Source organism: Corythoichthys intestinalis, chromosome 2 (genome assembly GCF_030265065.1).
Source record: "Corythoichthys intestinalis isolate RoL2023-P3 chromosome 2, ASM3026506v1, whole genome shotgun sequence".
NCBI classification, from domain to species: domain Eukaryota; kingdom Metazoa; phylum Chordata; class Actinopteri; order Syngnathiformes; family Syngnathidae; genus Corythoichthys; species Corythoichthys intestinalis.
Window position 1 is genome coordinate 52153724 of NC_080396.1, and position 16583 is coordinate 52170306.

Genomic DNA, 16583 nt, shown 5'->3' on the forward strand with positions numbered 1-16583 from the left:
GGCCCACCTGGCCTGGCGAGGGTTGAGCCTCCGGGCGGCCTTGAGGTACTCCAGGTTTTTGTGATCCGTCAAAACGATGAAAGGCTGGCGAGCTCCCTCCAGCAGGTGTCGCCACTCCTCCAGGGCAAGCTTAACCGCCAGCAACTCGCAGTCCCCAATGCTATAGTTTTGCTCGGCGGGGGTTAGTCTGCGGGAGAAAAATGCACAGGGGTGCACCTTGCCATCGCCAGTCTGTCGTTGGGACAAGACCGCTCCCACGCCCACCTCAGAGGCATCCATCTCCACAACGAAGTGTAAGGCAAGGTCAGGATGTGCCAGCACGGGGGCTGAAGTAAAGCGTCGCTTAAGGTCCCTGAAGGCAGCGTCAGCAGAGTCAGACCAGCGAAACGGTGAAGCGGTCGATGTGAGGTCCGTTAGTGGTGCTGCGACCCTGCTATAATTCCTGATGAACCGCCGATAAAAGTTTGCGAACCCGAGGAAACACTGGAGTTGTTTCCGATCGGTGGGCCGTGGCCACTCTACCACTGCGGTTAGCTTACCAGGGTCCATGCGGAGTTCGCCTTTGGCAAAGACGTAGCCCAGGAATTTGGTCTCTGGGACGTGAAACTCGCACTTTTCTGCCTTAACAAACAGACGGTTTTCCAGAAGTCTTTGGAGAACCTGGCGTACATGCTGCTCATGCTCTGTGAGGTTAGGAGAGAAAATCAGGATGTCATCAAGATAAACAAAAACAAACTTGTTGATCATGTCTCTCAGCACATCATTGACCAGGTTCTGGAAAACCGCGGGCGCATTAGTGAGTCCAAAAGGCATGACAAGAGCCCAAGTCGCCATCGTAGGGGGCAGGGGGTGGCACGTGCGGCTCCCGTTGCGTTGGCGGTGGGGAGACGAAGTCTCGGCGTGGTGGTGACGTCGGATGCAGGGGAAGCGGCGTGAACTGCGCCTGGAGAGACTGAAGTGCCACAGAAATTTCTCCTACCTTTTGGTAAAGATATTCGAGGGCTTGAGCGTGTCGGTCAACGGCGGGGGGTGACGAGGAAGCATAACTCGGATCCATGTCCGCGGAGTCCATGTGGCCAGACCAAGCTGTTATGGTGCGCTGGGAATTGGACCCCAAAGCAGACAAGGGTGGCTGTGGTGATTTTCAAAAGTTTATTTGAGCACACGTCGCAGCACCGCACGTGCACTTTGCGTGTAGCTGGCAGGTGTCAAAAGGAGATCAATCAGGCGTCGGTACAATTCTGGGAGCAGGCACGAGGAATCCTGGGACGGAACAAGAGGTCTGATTAGCCGGGTAAGAATTAATGTGGTAAATACCTGAATGCTGGACTTCACTGACGGCATTACTGAAAGTTTGGTCTGGCGACGAGCGGCAACGACGAGTTGGCTTATAAAGGCGGCTGATTTCGATGGCTTGCAGCTGTCAGCGTCTTCGCCCGTCTGGTCTCCAGCCTGCAATCAAGGAGCCCTAACAACATTAGTATGGAACGGCGCTGCCCCCAAGCGGCCGGTGGCATTCTCTTCACTCTTAATGTCCATAAACGGCCTCATTGTAATGTGTTTAAGGCAATGTGCGAGCTGGTCATTCAGTGCATGCTTTAATTGCGTCAAATATTTTAACGTGATTAATTTAAAAAATTAATTAACGCCCGTTAACGCGATAATTTTGACAGCCCTAATATATATATATATACATATATATACACTCACCGGCCACTTTATTAGGTACACGTGTCCAACTGCTCGATAACACTTATTTTCTAATCAGCCAATCACATGGCGGCAACTCAGTGCATTTAGGCATGTAGACATGGTTTAAGACAATCTCCTGCAGTTCAAACCGAGCATCAGTATGGGGAAGAAAGGTGATTTGAGTGACTTTGAACGTGGCATGGTTGTTGGTGCCAGAAGGGCTGGTCTGAGTATTTCAGAAACTGCTGATCTACTGGGATTTTCACGAACAACCATCTCTAGGGTTTACAGAGAATGGTCCGAAAAAGAAAAAATATCCAGTGAGCAGCAGTTCTGTGGGCGGAAATGCCTTGTTGATGCCAGAGATCAGAGGAGAATGGCCAGATTGGTTCGAGCTGATAGAAAGGCAACCGTGACTCAAATAACCACCCGTTACAACCAAGGTAGGCAGAAGAGCATCTCTGAACGCACAGTACGTCGAACTTTGAGGCAGATGGGCTACAGCAGCAGAATACCACGCCGCGTGCCACTCCTTTCAGCTAAGAACAGGAAACTGAGGCTACAATTTGCACAAGCTCATTGAAATTGGACATTAGAAGACTGGAAAAACGTTGCCTGGTCTGATGAGTCTCGATTTCTGCTGCAACATTCGGATGGTAGGGTCAGAATTTGGCGTCAACAACATGTAAGCATGGATCCATCCTGCCTTGTATCAACGGTTCAGGCTGGTGGTGGTGGTGGTGTAATGGTGTGGGGAATATTTTATTGGCACTCTTTGGGCCCCTTGGTACCAATTGAGCATCATTGGAACGCCACAGCCTGCCTGAGTATTGTTGCTGACCATGTCCATCCCTTTATGACCACAATGTACCTTACTTCTGATGGCTACTTCCAGCAGGATAATGCGCCATGTCATAAAGCTGGAATCACCTCAGACTGGTTTCTTGAACATGACAATGAGTTCATTGTACTCAAATGGCCTCGACAGTCACCAGATCTCAATCCAATAGAGCATCCTGGGATGTGGTGGAAAGGGAGATTCGCATCATGGATGTGCAGCCAACAAATCTGCACCAATTGTGTGATGCCATCATGTCAATATGGACCAAACTCTCTGAGGAATGCTTCCAGCTACTTGTTGAATCTATGCCACGAAGAATTGAGGCAGTTCTGAAGGCAAAAGGGGTCCAACCCGTTACTAGCATGGTGTACCTAATAAAGTGGCCGGTGAGTGTATAGGATCTTAGCTGTCCCTAGGATTGCGATCTCCGTTCAGAAGAGCGCAATCCTAGGGACAGCTAAGATCCTGCGCAGAACCCTCAAGCTCCCAGGCCTCTGGTAGAGGACCCAAGCTTCAGAGGAGAGACCATACCGCCCGGGTGGGCGAGATAACAATTTTTGATTTTTTTAAAAATATATATTTAAATTAGGGCTGTCAAACGATTAAAATCTTGAATCGAGTTAATCACAGCTTAAAAATTAATTAATCGTAATTCATTGCAATTCAAACCATCCCTGAAATATTCCATATTTTTCTGTAAATTATTGTTGGAATGGAAAGACACAAGACAAATATATACCTTAAACATACTGTACATAAGTACTGTATTTGTTTATTATAACAATAAATCCAGAAGGTGGCATTAACATAATTTACATTCTTCCTGTTATAAGGATCCACAGATAGAAAGACTTGTAGTTCTTAAAAGATAAATGTTAGTACAAGTTATAGAAATTGTATATTAAAACCCCTCTTAATGTTTTTGTTTTAATAAAATTTGTAAAATTTTCAATCAAAAAATGAACTAATAGCTCACCATTAATGACATCGCCAAGCTGTTACGTCACATAGGCTCCCTGCCGTTCTTCCACAGTGTCTTTAACTACGTAAGGTAGTGATTGAAATAAACCACAAGGTGTCAATGGCGAGTTTTAAATTACTTAGAAATCAAGCCAATGAGTGTGGTTTGTCCCTCCACTTACGCCGTAGTTCTGTTTACTTGTCCATCCAATGTACTTCTCTGTCATTTGAGTGCTGGCTTCACAACGTACGAGACCGCTGATAGTTTGTGTATTGTGACTAAATATTGCCATCCAGTGTATTTGTCGAACTAAACGACAGCTAAACGAAATGTTTGAATAGTTTGTCCAAAGTCCGAGCCTCATTGATACAGATTGAAGTGCTTTTCTTTTTGTAAGCATTATTTTTTTGAGAGATAGGAATATTATTTTTGCTGTGCTTTCACTAAACTATACTTATGTTTGTTGTGAAGGAGTTGCCGAAGCTTATGCTAATAAACGGTGCAGTCCAATGAACGCCTGTGTTCCACTCGCCTTTCTCTGCGTCTTAGCCATCTTTGTGCAAAAAACGGCGTCATTGTAATCTGTTTGAGGCAATGCACGAGCGGATCATTCCGCGCATGCATTAAATGCATCAAATATTTTAACATGATTAATTTAAAAAAATTAATTACCGCCCGTTAACACGATAAATTATATACATACAGTATATGTATATATATTAGGCATGTGCCAGTTTGAGATTTTGACGGTATGATAACCTTGAGCAAAAATACCGCGATTTCACGGTATTGCAATTATAGCTCCAAAATGTTATTTTGAGATGTATGGATTAAAAAAACGTTTTTCCATTGAACATGATTTTTTTTCCCCAAAAACATATTTGCAAATTGGAAAATCAATATAACATTAAAATAAATAAACCAAAAATAACAAATATTTTAAATCAAATTAAAAGAGAATTTATAGATTATTCCCACAACAACAGCTCATGTTGCTTAAGATTAGAGCAAAAACAAAAATACTTCCCATAAAAAAGTAAAAACACTTCTAAATAAAATTTAAAGAATATATACTGTAGGCTATATACAATGCAGGCACTTCACTGACTTTAAAAATGTTGAGATGGAGCTTTAGAGACTTGCTCCTTTTCTACATATTTCTCTGTCAGTCCAAGTTATGATGCAGGAATGCAAGCATGTTCACCTTTTCTGGGTAAAGGTTTGGAGCGGTGAGGTCAGAGGAGCTAGTTATCTGTCTTGGCATGCTAACTAGCCACATTATCTGTGTTGTTAACAAGCTTACTACTTGGCTTACTTAGCTTATTTGTTTTACCATCTCCAGACACACTAAACACTCTGAACTCTTGTAGCTGGTGGGAAACGTTCATGACAGCATTTACTTACCTTAAAATTTGGGTAAAGTGAAAAGGTGATGGTCACATAAATGTAAAATCATGTTTGGGGGGGTGGCCCCTTGCAACCACCCTCTGCAAGCATGTCTTGCATGTCCGCTGTTCCTTCCCCTCTAAGCTGCGGCCGTCTGTTTCTTTTCGGTAGCCGAAATACAAGTACGACTTGTGTTAAAAAGACAAAGAATTCATAAGTTAATAAGTCAGGTAAAATGTAAATATTGTTGGGTAAGGGTTTCATCAAAAAAAAACATTGGGAGTGAGATCTACTCTTGTCCAGCGAATTTGCATCTGTGCTGAAGGGAAGATCATCTGTCTCAATTAGCGATCTTTGATTATATCCTTTTTTTCCCTTCCTTCATTCAAGCCAGAGCTGTGGAAAGAAAGTTGTGACACTCATTCATACCGCCGCAGGTGGTCACGTGGTTCATGTAGGGCCAGACTAGTTCCAAGCACAAGCAGCACTGTAATGGGTTTCAATTGAACCGACAGCGGTGATTGCAACGTTTATGGGGAAAATGGATAAAATCACGTATCTAAGTACTTGTTTGATTATGTCATTGCATTATAACATATATGTAAATGCTAGTTTTACATTTGGAATGGTAAGGCGACAACTGAAACTATGTAAACTGTTACGCAGAAGGGAACTTTCCCATGTTGTGGAGTGAAAGTTTCATGTTTGTGTTAGCATTAGCACAGGAAATTGACTTTTACATTGAAATGCAAGATGATTTAGGTTTTTCTTTTTTCACAACAAGAATACTGTTTTTCCAGAGAATGTCTAGATTTCCTTGATTCACCTACCTGTGGTAATATATTAAAGGTAACACCATGTATTTTGTTCCCAAGTTCTAACTGGTAGTTCCTAGTTTGTTTCGTCACATTGACATACAAAAACACTTTTGTTCCCCAAAAAGTTTGAGTTTATGGTTACGACTTTTAAATGCTCTTTTTCAGTTTTCTTTACTGTTGTACTTTCTAATGCTAATATATATGTGTGTGTACATTTTGCTTCTTATTGTATAGAGTTAGTTTGACCTGAAACACAAAGAAATGGCATTTCAATATTTCCTACATAACAACTAAATTTTGAATATAGCCTCTAAATATAGGAAAGCCAAACCTGTACCTCTTTAGAGGCATTTTCCCTTTAGTTTGGACCCAAGAAACACAAAATGATTAGAAGACAGGAACAAAAATTTATTATTTTCCTTCACATGGTGTAATGTATAACAAAAACGACTTATTACTCTTTGATAAAGAAAACCATTTTTTATTGAACAAATGGTGAAATTGGTCTCATGGTTTAATGTTTACACCTAACATTTTATAGATTAGTGGCCTGTGATGGTTGGTTGTGCAGCATGGTTTCCCCAAGGACCAAGAGCAGCAGAAAAAATGGATAGCGATGGCCAGCTGTCAACACATGGAATAAAAGGCTTTTTTGTTTGTTTTTTTGTGATCTAAAAACGGGCTTAGTGCCCAGAGCCAGCAGGCACCAGCAAAGCCGGGTCAGGGTGGGCTTGGGGGTGATGGTGCGTCCCCTTATCCCATCTCTGAAGGCCAGTTGATGGGGGCGAGGATGGCCCAGGGACCACCCTGGATCCCGGGGGATGACGACGGCTCCTCTTTGCTGGGCTACGGGAGGAGGGATGGGCTGCGCTGGCTCGCCCCCTGCTTTTTGATGATTCTCGGTTAAATCTTCACCCTCCTGACCACTTTTCTCTCAGCAGCAGGTGATAGCTTGCGTTTTCTTCCTGATCGTGGCAGTGACAAAACAGTGCCATGCACTTTATACTTACAAACAATTGTTTGCACTGTTGCTCTTGGGACCTGCAGCTGCTTTGAAATGGCTCCAAGTGACTTTGCTGACTTGTTCAAGTCAATGATTCGCTTTTTCAGATCCATGCTGAGCTCCTTTGACTTTCCCATTGTACCGTTTGTGGGCGTTTGCATCCAATGAGCCCTATTTAAATGGCCTCAGAGAAGTCAAAATTGCTAATTCGTGTTGCTGTATGTATATTTTTGACCCAGCAGATTTGATCACTTTTTCTGTTAACCCATAATAAAGTCATAAAAGAACCAAACTTCATGAAGGTTTTTTGTGACAAAGAAGTATCTGTTCCAATCACTCTATCGGAGAAAAATCAGAGTAGTAGTAATAACTGGAAACTCACCATTGTACCGTTTGTGGGCGTTTGCATCCATTGAGCCCTATTTAAATGGCCTCAGAGAAGTCAAAATTGCTAATTCGTGTTGCTGTATGTATATTTTTGACCCAGCAGATTTGATCACTTTTTCTGTTAACCCATAATAAAGTCATAAAAGAACCAAACTTCATGAAGGTTTTTTGTGACAAAGAAGTATCTGTTCCAATCACTCTATCGGAGAAAAATCAGAGTAGTAGTAATAACTGGAAACTCAAGAGAGCCATGACATTATGTTCTTCACAAGTGTATGTAAACTTTTGACCACAACTGTACATCATAAAGCGCCTTTGATAGAATACAGACTGTTGAAAATTCAAAAGGAATCGTTTTTTTTCCCGTCAACTTACCTCCAAATATACTTGCAACCGCCATTCATATGAATTCGGTCCGCCCTCGTCAAAGCGATGTTTTGAACTACCTGAGGCTCCACTACCCGGAAGTAAACTCGTATGATGGATCCCTAAGGGAGTGTCACAACTCTGTTTTTCACGGCTCTGATTCAAAAGCTTGTTTCTCATCCGCTGTGAGACTTATAACCTCGACGAAGTTGCTATCGCAGCTAAGCCTAGGCTAACATTCCTCTTTGTACGTTTTTAGTTAGTTTGTATATTGAATTTAAAGGAAAATGTGTGTTTTGTTTTTGGCGAACTTTTTCATGGTGTCCACGAAAATGACTTCCTCACATTGTGTTGTGTTTGTGCTAATTAAACTGCTCACACGTGGAAAAATACTATTGTACAACGTTCATTTTGTATATTTCAGTTAACACGATTCGAGACCTCCATAAATTCAAGAAAAGTATTCCTTGTGTTTGGAGTGTTTCTTTTTTAGTTCACTGGATGTCTAGCAGCACATGCTCACGTGTTGTGAGGACAGCAGACTACAGATGACAGAATAGCGTCACTGACAAAGCAACAACTGGAGGGGGAGGAGGGAGCGTTGCCGCTCCAAGTCACTTCTGGCTGCATTTTTGGGACATGAAAAATAGTGAATAGAGTACTACGGTATGACGGAAAATTTTAATGGTTTTGAAACCGTGACATTTTCATACTAGGGTAAACATTGAAACCGGTAACCGGCACATGCCTCATATATACATATTTATATATATTTTCTTCTTTTCCTTTAGGCTTTTTCCCTTCAGGGGGCGCCACAGCGAATCAGTTGCCTCCATTTTACCCTGTCCATTGCATCCTCTGCTCTCACACGAACTACCTTCATGTCCTCTTTAACTCCATCCATAAACTTCCTCTTTGGTCGTTCTCTAAACCTCCTGCCTGGCATATGAAAATTCAGCATCCTTTTGCCAATATACTCACTCTCCTCTGGACTTGCCCAAACTATCTCAGTCTGGCCTCTCTGACTTTATCCCCAAATCCTCTAAGCATGCACTGTCCCTCTGATATGTTACTTTCACCTTCCAGGCTCTCTCCAGCTCTTCCTTGAAACCTTGGTATTTCTCTAGTTTCTCGTTTTCCTTTTTCCCCTGATATTGTCATCGTTGGGGATTGCTACATCGATCACAACACCTGTCCTCTGTTGGTTATCCATGATCACGATGTCCGGTTGCTTGGCCACAACCATCTTATCAGTCTGTATCCGGACGTCCCACAGGATCTCATTTTCCTCCACCATGGGAGGTTTTCCCCATTGCGATCTAGGGGTCTCCAGTTCATAGTCTGCACAGATGTTTCTGTACACCAGCTAATTGGTTATGGCGTTCCATGCATCTTACACCCTGCAATTATGTGTTGGACTGTTTCAGGGGCCGCTCTGCACAGCCTGCACCGGGGATCATACATCGTATGGTGTATCTGGGCCTCTATTGCTCTGGTGCTCACTGCCTTCTCCTGTGCTGCCATGATTAGCGCCTCTGTGCTGTCGTTCAGTCCAGCTGTCTCTAACCATTGGTAGGACTTGTTCATATCTGCCACTTCAGTTATCTGTTGGTCGTACATCACATACGGGGTTTTTTCCCACCATGATGGTTCCTCCAACTCCTCCTTTTCCAGTTCCAGTGCCTGGGACATTGACTAAGGGTTTCATCTCTTGGGGCAATGTACGTGATGTATTCGTGGAGCTTGGATGTTTCATCCTAGATAATGGTTCTGATACTCACTAATCCTCAGCCTCCCTCCTTGCGCTGAGCGTATAGCCTGTGGATAATACATTTATGGAGGGTGGAACCCTCCGTGGACGGTGAGCAGCTTCCGTGTTTTCACATATGTGGCCTTACCTTCCTTATATGGCCAGCTTATTATCTCAGCAGGTTATCATATCACTAGTAGTGCATAGCTGTTCTTTGCTTGGACCTATCTTAGCTGCTATGGTGCCTAACAGAAGCTTCCATGTTGTGGAGAGGCAGTTTATTGGCCGATAGTTGGATGGGACTGGTCCCTTCTGGGTTTCTTTTTGGATGAGAACTGTTCATCCCTTGGTCAGCTATTCAGCGTGGGTCCCATCTATCAGCAGTTGATTCATTTGTGCTGCAGCTGGAGTTAGCTTTTTTAACCAGTAGCTGTGAATCAATGTCTGGGCCAGGTACTATCCAGTTCTTCATGCCTGGGGTTTTTTGTTGGTCTTTTCTGGTCGCACCTTTCCGGAGTTCTGACAGTTGGCTTACTTCCCTCCGTGTTGCTTTGATTTTGGCATCCAACCTTCTCTGCCATGGTGCCTCCTTGTTGATCTTCATGTTATCATTATATTAACCAAGTATTTCCAGGATTACTGTTGCTGTACTGTATATCAGCTTATTGGTTTCAGTTTCAGGTTTCAGACTTTCAGGTGCTACTTCACTCATTCTCACTAGTCGGTGTCGGGGTTGACAGGCTCTTATCTTAGCAGTGACCTTATCTCTTAGGTCAGTTACTCTCTCAGGCTGCATCTACTCTAGGAAGGATTATGGCTTAAACGTGTAGGTAGCTAGACTAAACGGCATGTTGGCTACACTAATGTACCTCTTCTCCGTATAAGTTCTTGCACTGAGTAGGTAGCCATGTGTGGCAGTAGGGATAGATCGTCCACCTGTTGGCACTTTGGGCTAATCAGCCCAGGATGCCAGGGATCTATCTTGAACTCCCCAATTGCTCTTTGGTGTGGAAGTCTCGCACTTCCAATTGCCCACGTCCACTCCTGTCAGCTGTCAGCCGGGTAAGTTTGCATGGCTGCGAATTTTTATTTTTCCACTAAAAGACACCGATCACTTCAAACAGTGTCGTGACTACCCCCAAAAGCAAATCTCCTGCTGTCATCAGCACAAATGTGTCACACCTGGTGCTTTACTCCAGCTTGGTGACAAAAGTGCACAGACCTCCTCCCTCAGGTGGATCACGAACTCAAATCGGTATGTATGGTGCATTTGAAACCTTTTATTTAGACCATTTTTGATTAATGAGCCTCGTTTTAATTTTGGTCTTCTAGCGTGGAGTGAAAGCGGGCGGGCCATGTGACACGGCTACGGACGAGACACTGCTGTTTTGTTTTACAATATTTCTTTTGCTTCAAAAGCTTCCGTGTTGGGTGGAGCAGACGTCATCGCCGTGCGGGTCAGACGGGTTGCGTGCGCGCACTGCTGCCCTACAGTAGCCGGTATCACACGAACGGTACCCTCTGGCTGGCCCCTGAGGTCTTTGTAAATGGTTGTTTTGTTCTTGCTGTTTAATTTGGGATATTATAACACAAAATGCGACTTGATTATTTGCCATTATAGCTGCTTGTTCCGTTTCTCCTCTGGTCAGGGCTGAGGGCTTGCAGTTGGTGTGGTGGCGGCCCCCAGGTGTGCCGTGCATTTTTGTTAGGGTTTGGTTTTGTTTGCAGTGTTTTTGGGGATTCGCCCCCACTGGTAAGTCCAGGCTCTGCGGGTCCATCAATTTCCTTTGAAAAGTCTATTTATTTTATTTACAAAATAAAGAATTTGTACTTCGCAGACTGCCTCTTGCTATCCTTGTAGCACAAACCGTGGGGCCTTTCTCACCTTTTTAACCTTAATTACCCATCGCTTAATATAGACGGGTGTCTCCGGATAACAATCGGACACAAAGAAAGTGACTTTATTGAGTGCGCTATTGCCATTTTTAGTGCGGCATTACAGCATTGTAAACAATTGAAGGCGATTATCAAGACGTGGTATTCCTGCTCCTCTTTTCTTTTTGACAGCCATTGTTTTACAGTTTACCTACTACAGTCTAAAACAGGTATTAGGAACCTATGTCTCACGAGTCATATCTGGGTCTTTTGATGAGTACATCTTGCTCTCCGCCAACCCGTAATTTTAACCGTGGAACCGGCTGTGATAAGTTGATAGTGCATTCACACATTTTTCTTGGACCTTCAAACGTAGGTTGCAATAATATGCTTCAATTCAGTGCCCATTGATGGTCCTTAAACACACCTTAAACATAGTGCAGACAGGTATAAAAATAATCTGCAAAACAACCGGCAAAAAGTTATCCTTCCTAGTGCAGACCTAGCCTCATTCGGCTCCTCTGTCACTGGATCTTGGTACCCAATCTCTGCAGGGAGTTAGCATCAATTCCCCCCTCTGGCCTGGTGTCCTGACTCCCCCTTGCTGGAGCATTAATGTGTTGTACCTCCTCAATCTCCAGCTGTGATAGCGTTCCAACAACCGCAAATGGCAACTGCTGAGTTACTAGCTGTTTCAGTGTCAACATAGACAGTGGGTATCGAAATACCCATATGTCCCACATTCTCTACATGTAGCCCCGCCCACTAGGGATACTAGGGTAGTAGAATTCCAAACACTCGAAGTGAGAATACATACACAAGCATGGGTAGATTATATCAACTCAACAGAAGTAGAACAAAAGAACAAAGCCAAGATTCCAAGCCCAAACCTCAGCACTGCAATAAAGACATGCTAACTAACCACCAGCGCACCTTTTTCCCTAGATATGATCCATATTACTGGAATTCCAAATCGACACTTAGAGCTGGCCGCTAATGAAATTCTAATTTCTAGACAAAATAGAACAAAAATGAAACAATCGGTTGATTTATAGTATTAAGTTTGGAATGCATGTAAATAAAATGATGGATTTATTTAAAGCCTGAGGGGAGCCGCCTGTTCCTTTTTCATCTCCCTTCAGTGAAATCATTAACTACAGTGCCCGGAACTGTCCAATTTTTAGTCTCGTTTTTGCAGTTCTGACCAAAGCCAACAAAAAAATTAAAAAAGCAGATTGAGTGACTGCTCGAAAGAGTATCCTAAGAGATTATCATGGGTTCTGCGAATGAGAGTACAGTAATAAATAAGATTATGGTCACACCGCAAGGTATGATGTCCAATTCTGATTTTTTGTGTAGCTGTTCATATTGCAAAAATGTGTTACACACCGATATAGAAACATGACATCACATGCACTGTGAAAGGTCACAAGAAAATATGATCACTTAAGGAGGTCTCAACTGTCACGCTTTTGTAGCAATTTTTAAGATTTTATGTTATTGGACTCAACTTTTTTTTTTTTTTTTTTTTTTTTTTAAGATGGTAGCTTTACATGCATTACTAAAAACAAACCTATACCTTCATCCGCCATTGCTCGTTCATGTGTGTTTCGTTGAACAGTAGTATTGTATTTTAATTGTTGATGACGTACGAGTTGGATACATTTAGGTGTTCATACTGAAGAGGTGTTGATTAAAAAATACAAATACAAATAAGCCCCCAAAAAATCAGAATTGGACTGTTGGCACTGTATGAAAAACATCACAGAAATTGCCGATGGACAAAGCAATCAGAATAAACCAGCAGTGTGAATAGATGGCCTATGATACTTACTGGGTATGACTGAGCTTCTCTCCCCAACCACCTTAGAAAAAGTCTAATAGTTGTATATATGAAAAATTAAATTCATTGGAATGACACAGCAAGAAATGATTAATGGCATTTTCAATATTGTCAATGGGGAAAATAATAAAAGAAAATTTATTTTTTTAAAAAATGTAGTAAAAATATTTGAAATCAAAGTGCTTTGAGCCTAACTATTTCAAGTCAATGCTGTACAATACATTTTGTACAGTGCCTTGCAAAAGTATTCGGCCCCCTTGAACCTTGCAACCTTTCGCCACATTTCAGGCTTCAAACATAAAGATATAAAATTTTAATTTTTTGTCAAGAATCAACAACAAGTGGGACACAATCGTGAAGTGGAACAAAATTTATTGGATAATTTAAACTTTTTTAACAAATAAAAAACTGAAAAGTGGGGCGTGCAATATTATTCGGCCCCCTTGCGTTAATACTTTGTAGCGCCACCTTTTGCTCCAATTACAGCTGCAAGTCGCTTGGGGTATGTTTCTATCAGTTTTGCACATCGAGAGACTGACATTCTTGTCCATTCTTCCTTGCAAAACAGCTCGAGCTCAATGAGGTTGGATGGAGAGTGTTTGTGAACAGCAGTTTTCAGCTCTTTCCACAGATTCTCGATTGGATTCAGGTCTGGACTTTGACTTGGCCATTCTAACACCTGGATACGTTTATTTTTGAACCATTCCATTGTAGATTTGGCTTTATGTTTTGGATCATTGTCCTGTTGGAAGATAAATCTCCGTCCCAGTCTCAGGTCTTGTGCAGATACCAACAGGTTTTCTTCCAGAATGTTCCTGTATTTGGCTGCATCCATCTTCCCGTCAATTTTAACCATCTTCCCTGTCCCTGCTGAAGAAAAGCATGATGCTGCCACCACCATGTTTGACAGTGGGGATGGTGTGTTCAGGGTGATGAGCTGTGTTGCTTTTACGCCAAACATATCGTTTTGCATTGTGGCCAAAAAGTTCAATTTTGGTTTCATCTGACCAGAGCACCTTCTTCCACATGTTTGGTGTGTCTCCCAGGTGGCTTGTGGCAAACTTTAAACGAGACTTTTTATGGATATCTTTGAGAAATGGCTTTCTTCTTGCCACTCTTCCATAAAGGCCAGATTTGTACAGTGTACGACTGATTGTTGTCCTATGGACAGACTCTCCCACCTCAGCTGTAGATCTCTGCAGTTCATCCAGAGTGATCATGGGCCTCTTGGCTGCATCTCTGATCAGTTTTCTCCTTGTGTGAGAAGAAAGTTTGGAAGGACGGCCGGGTCTTGGTAGATTTGCAGTGGTCTGATGCTCCTTCCATTTCAATATGATGGCTTGCACAGTGCTCCTTGAGATGTTTAAAGCTTGGGAAATCTTTTTGTATCCAAATCCGGCTTTCAACTTCTCCACAACAGTATCTCGGACCTGCCTGGTGTGTTCCTTGGTTTTCATAATGCTCTCTGCACTTTAAACAGAACCCTGAGACTATCACAGTGCATTTATACGGAGACTTGATTACACACAGGTGGATTCTATTTATCATCATTAGGACAACATTGGATCATTCAGAGGTCCTCACTGAACTTCTGGAGTGAGTTTGCTGCACTGAAAGTAAAGGGGCCGAATAATATTGCACGCCCCACTTTTCAGTTTTTTATTTGTTAAAAAAGTTTAAATTATCCAATAAATGTTGTTCCACTTCACGATTGTGTCCCACTTGTTGTTGATTCTTGACAAAAAAATTAAATTTCATATCTTGATGTTTGAAGCCTGAAATGTGGCGAAACGTTGCAAGATTCAAGGGGGCCGAATACTTTTGCAAGGCACTGTATGTATCAGGTTTATACAGGTAGACCCCGGGTTACAATGTAGCCGACTTACGTGATTTCGCCTTTATGACGCCAGAACATTTGGTCTGTTTTTAAAAAAAAAATCTTTTTTTTAAGACACGTAATATTGTCTTGTCCGCCACCTCTCAGCATTGATCATAGGGACAGTATATTATTTGTCATTTAATTCTGTTATTTATTAAATCTAAATGGTTGATCTGTAATTGCTATGCATATCTGTTATTTCATTATACTCTATGTGCGGTCCGCTTTCCTTTGTTACACTCGGACTTGTTTGACGTCACGCCTGCTCAACTTTGTTAGTTTCGAGCGTTGCTTTCACATTGGAAAGCGGGGTTGAATGCCAATTAACATTACAAGAAGGCAGAAAAAGGGCAAACTACGCAGGCTCTGCGATGCCCTCCGTTAACTCGCTATTAGCCCGCTAGCTTACTAAGCAGCATTCGTTTTTACCGCTGGAACGGTGCCACTATGAGCTGCAGTTTTCCTTGTTGAATTGCCCAGGGTTTAGTATTCAGTGGCGCCACCAGGGGGTGGCTTGGTTGGCCACCCCACTGGCAACCCCGCTTGCCGGTATATCGTTAGATTGTTGTAGCATCAGTTATGCATTTCATCCCAAATGAATGCATTTATTTTGTTTTGTTAAATGTAGGGCTGTCAAATTTCTCGCATTAACGGGCAGTAATTTTTCTTAGTTAATCACGTGAAAATATTTATCACAATTAACGCATTCGCAGTACGACTCATTCACACATTGCCGCAAACAGCCTACAATGGTGCCATTTTACTTCTATACAGAGATAAGAGGCAGTGTCAAGTGAGTGGAATAGATAAAAGCATTCATTGGGGCTGTGCTTTTAATTGGCAAAAGCTTTGTCATCTCTCCCACAGCAGCTATAAATATTGTGGGAAGCGACGTGGGCAAGAATGACAGGTGTTGATCTTTTTCTTAACACCCTGAAGTGTATCCAACGCAGAGAAGACATAGCATTTGCAGCCACCACACACAGTCATGGTTGCACCACTTCCCATCATGCATTTGGGCAGAACAGTTAAGTCGCTACAGTATCATTTACTGAAAGCTCAACACATACACGAGATGGCAATATTTAGTCACAATATACAAACTCACATTTATCCTTTAAGAATTACAAGTCTTTCTATCCGTGGATCCCTTTCACAGAAAGAATGTTAAGAATGTTAATGCCATCTTGTGGATTTATTGTTATAATAAACAAATACAGTACTTATGTACAGTATGTTGAATGTATATATCCGTCTTATCTTTCCATTCCAACAATAATTTACAGAAAAATATGGCATATTTCAGAGATGGTTTGAATTGCGATGAATTACGATTAATTAATTTTTAAGCTGTGATTAACTCGATTAAAATTTTTAATCGTTTGACAGCTCTAGGTAAATGTACACCTTATGCCTAATATATACACAACACAATAAAACAGAATTGTTGGGGAACTCAAAATGTTGACTGGACAGTTACGGACTATGCACATTAAATCATTAGTAACATCAAATATTACACAATACACCAAAGTATATCAGTAGCCGTGTCCTTAAGTCTTTCCGATAGTTTTTCCCTGACCTTTTTACTGCAATAATATAATGAAAACCTGAAATTATGACTTTTAGTTTTGGCCACCCCAAGATTTTAAGTGGCCCCATCTGGCCACCCCTATGAAAAATTTCTGGAGGCGCCACTGTTAGTATTATTGTACAGCCATTGAGGTATGTTTTTGTAAGCAAATATGTCTCTATTGATTTACCTTATAACAATATTGTACA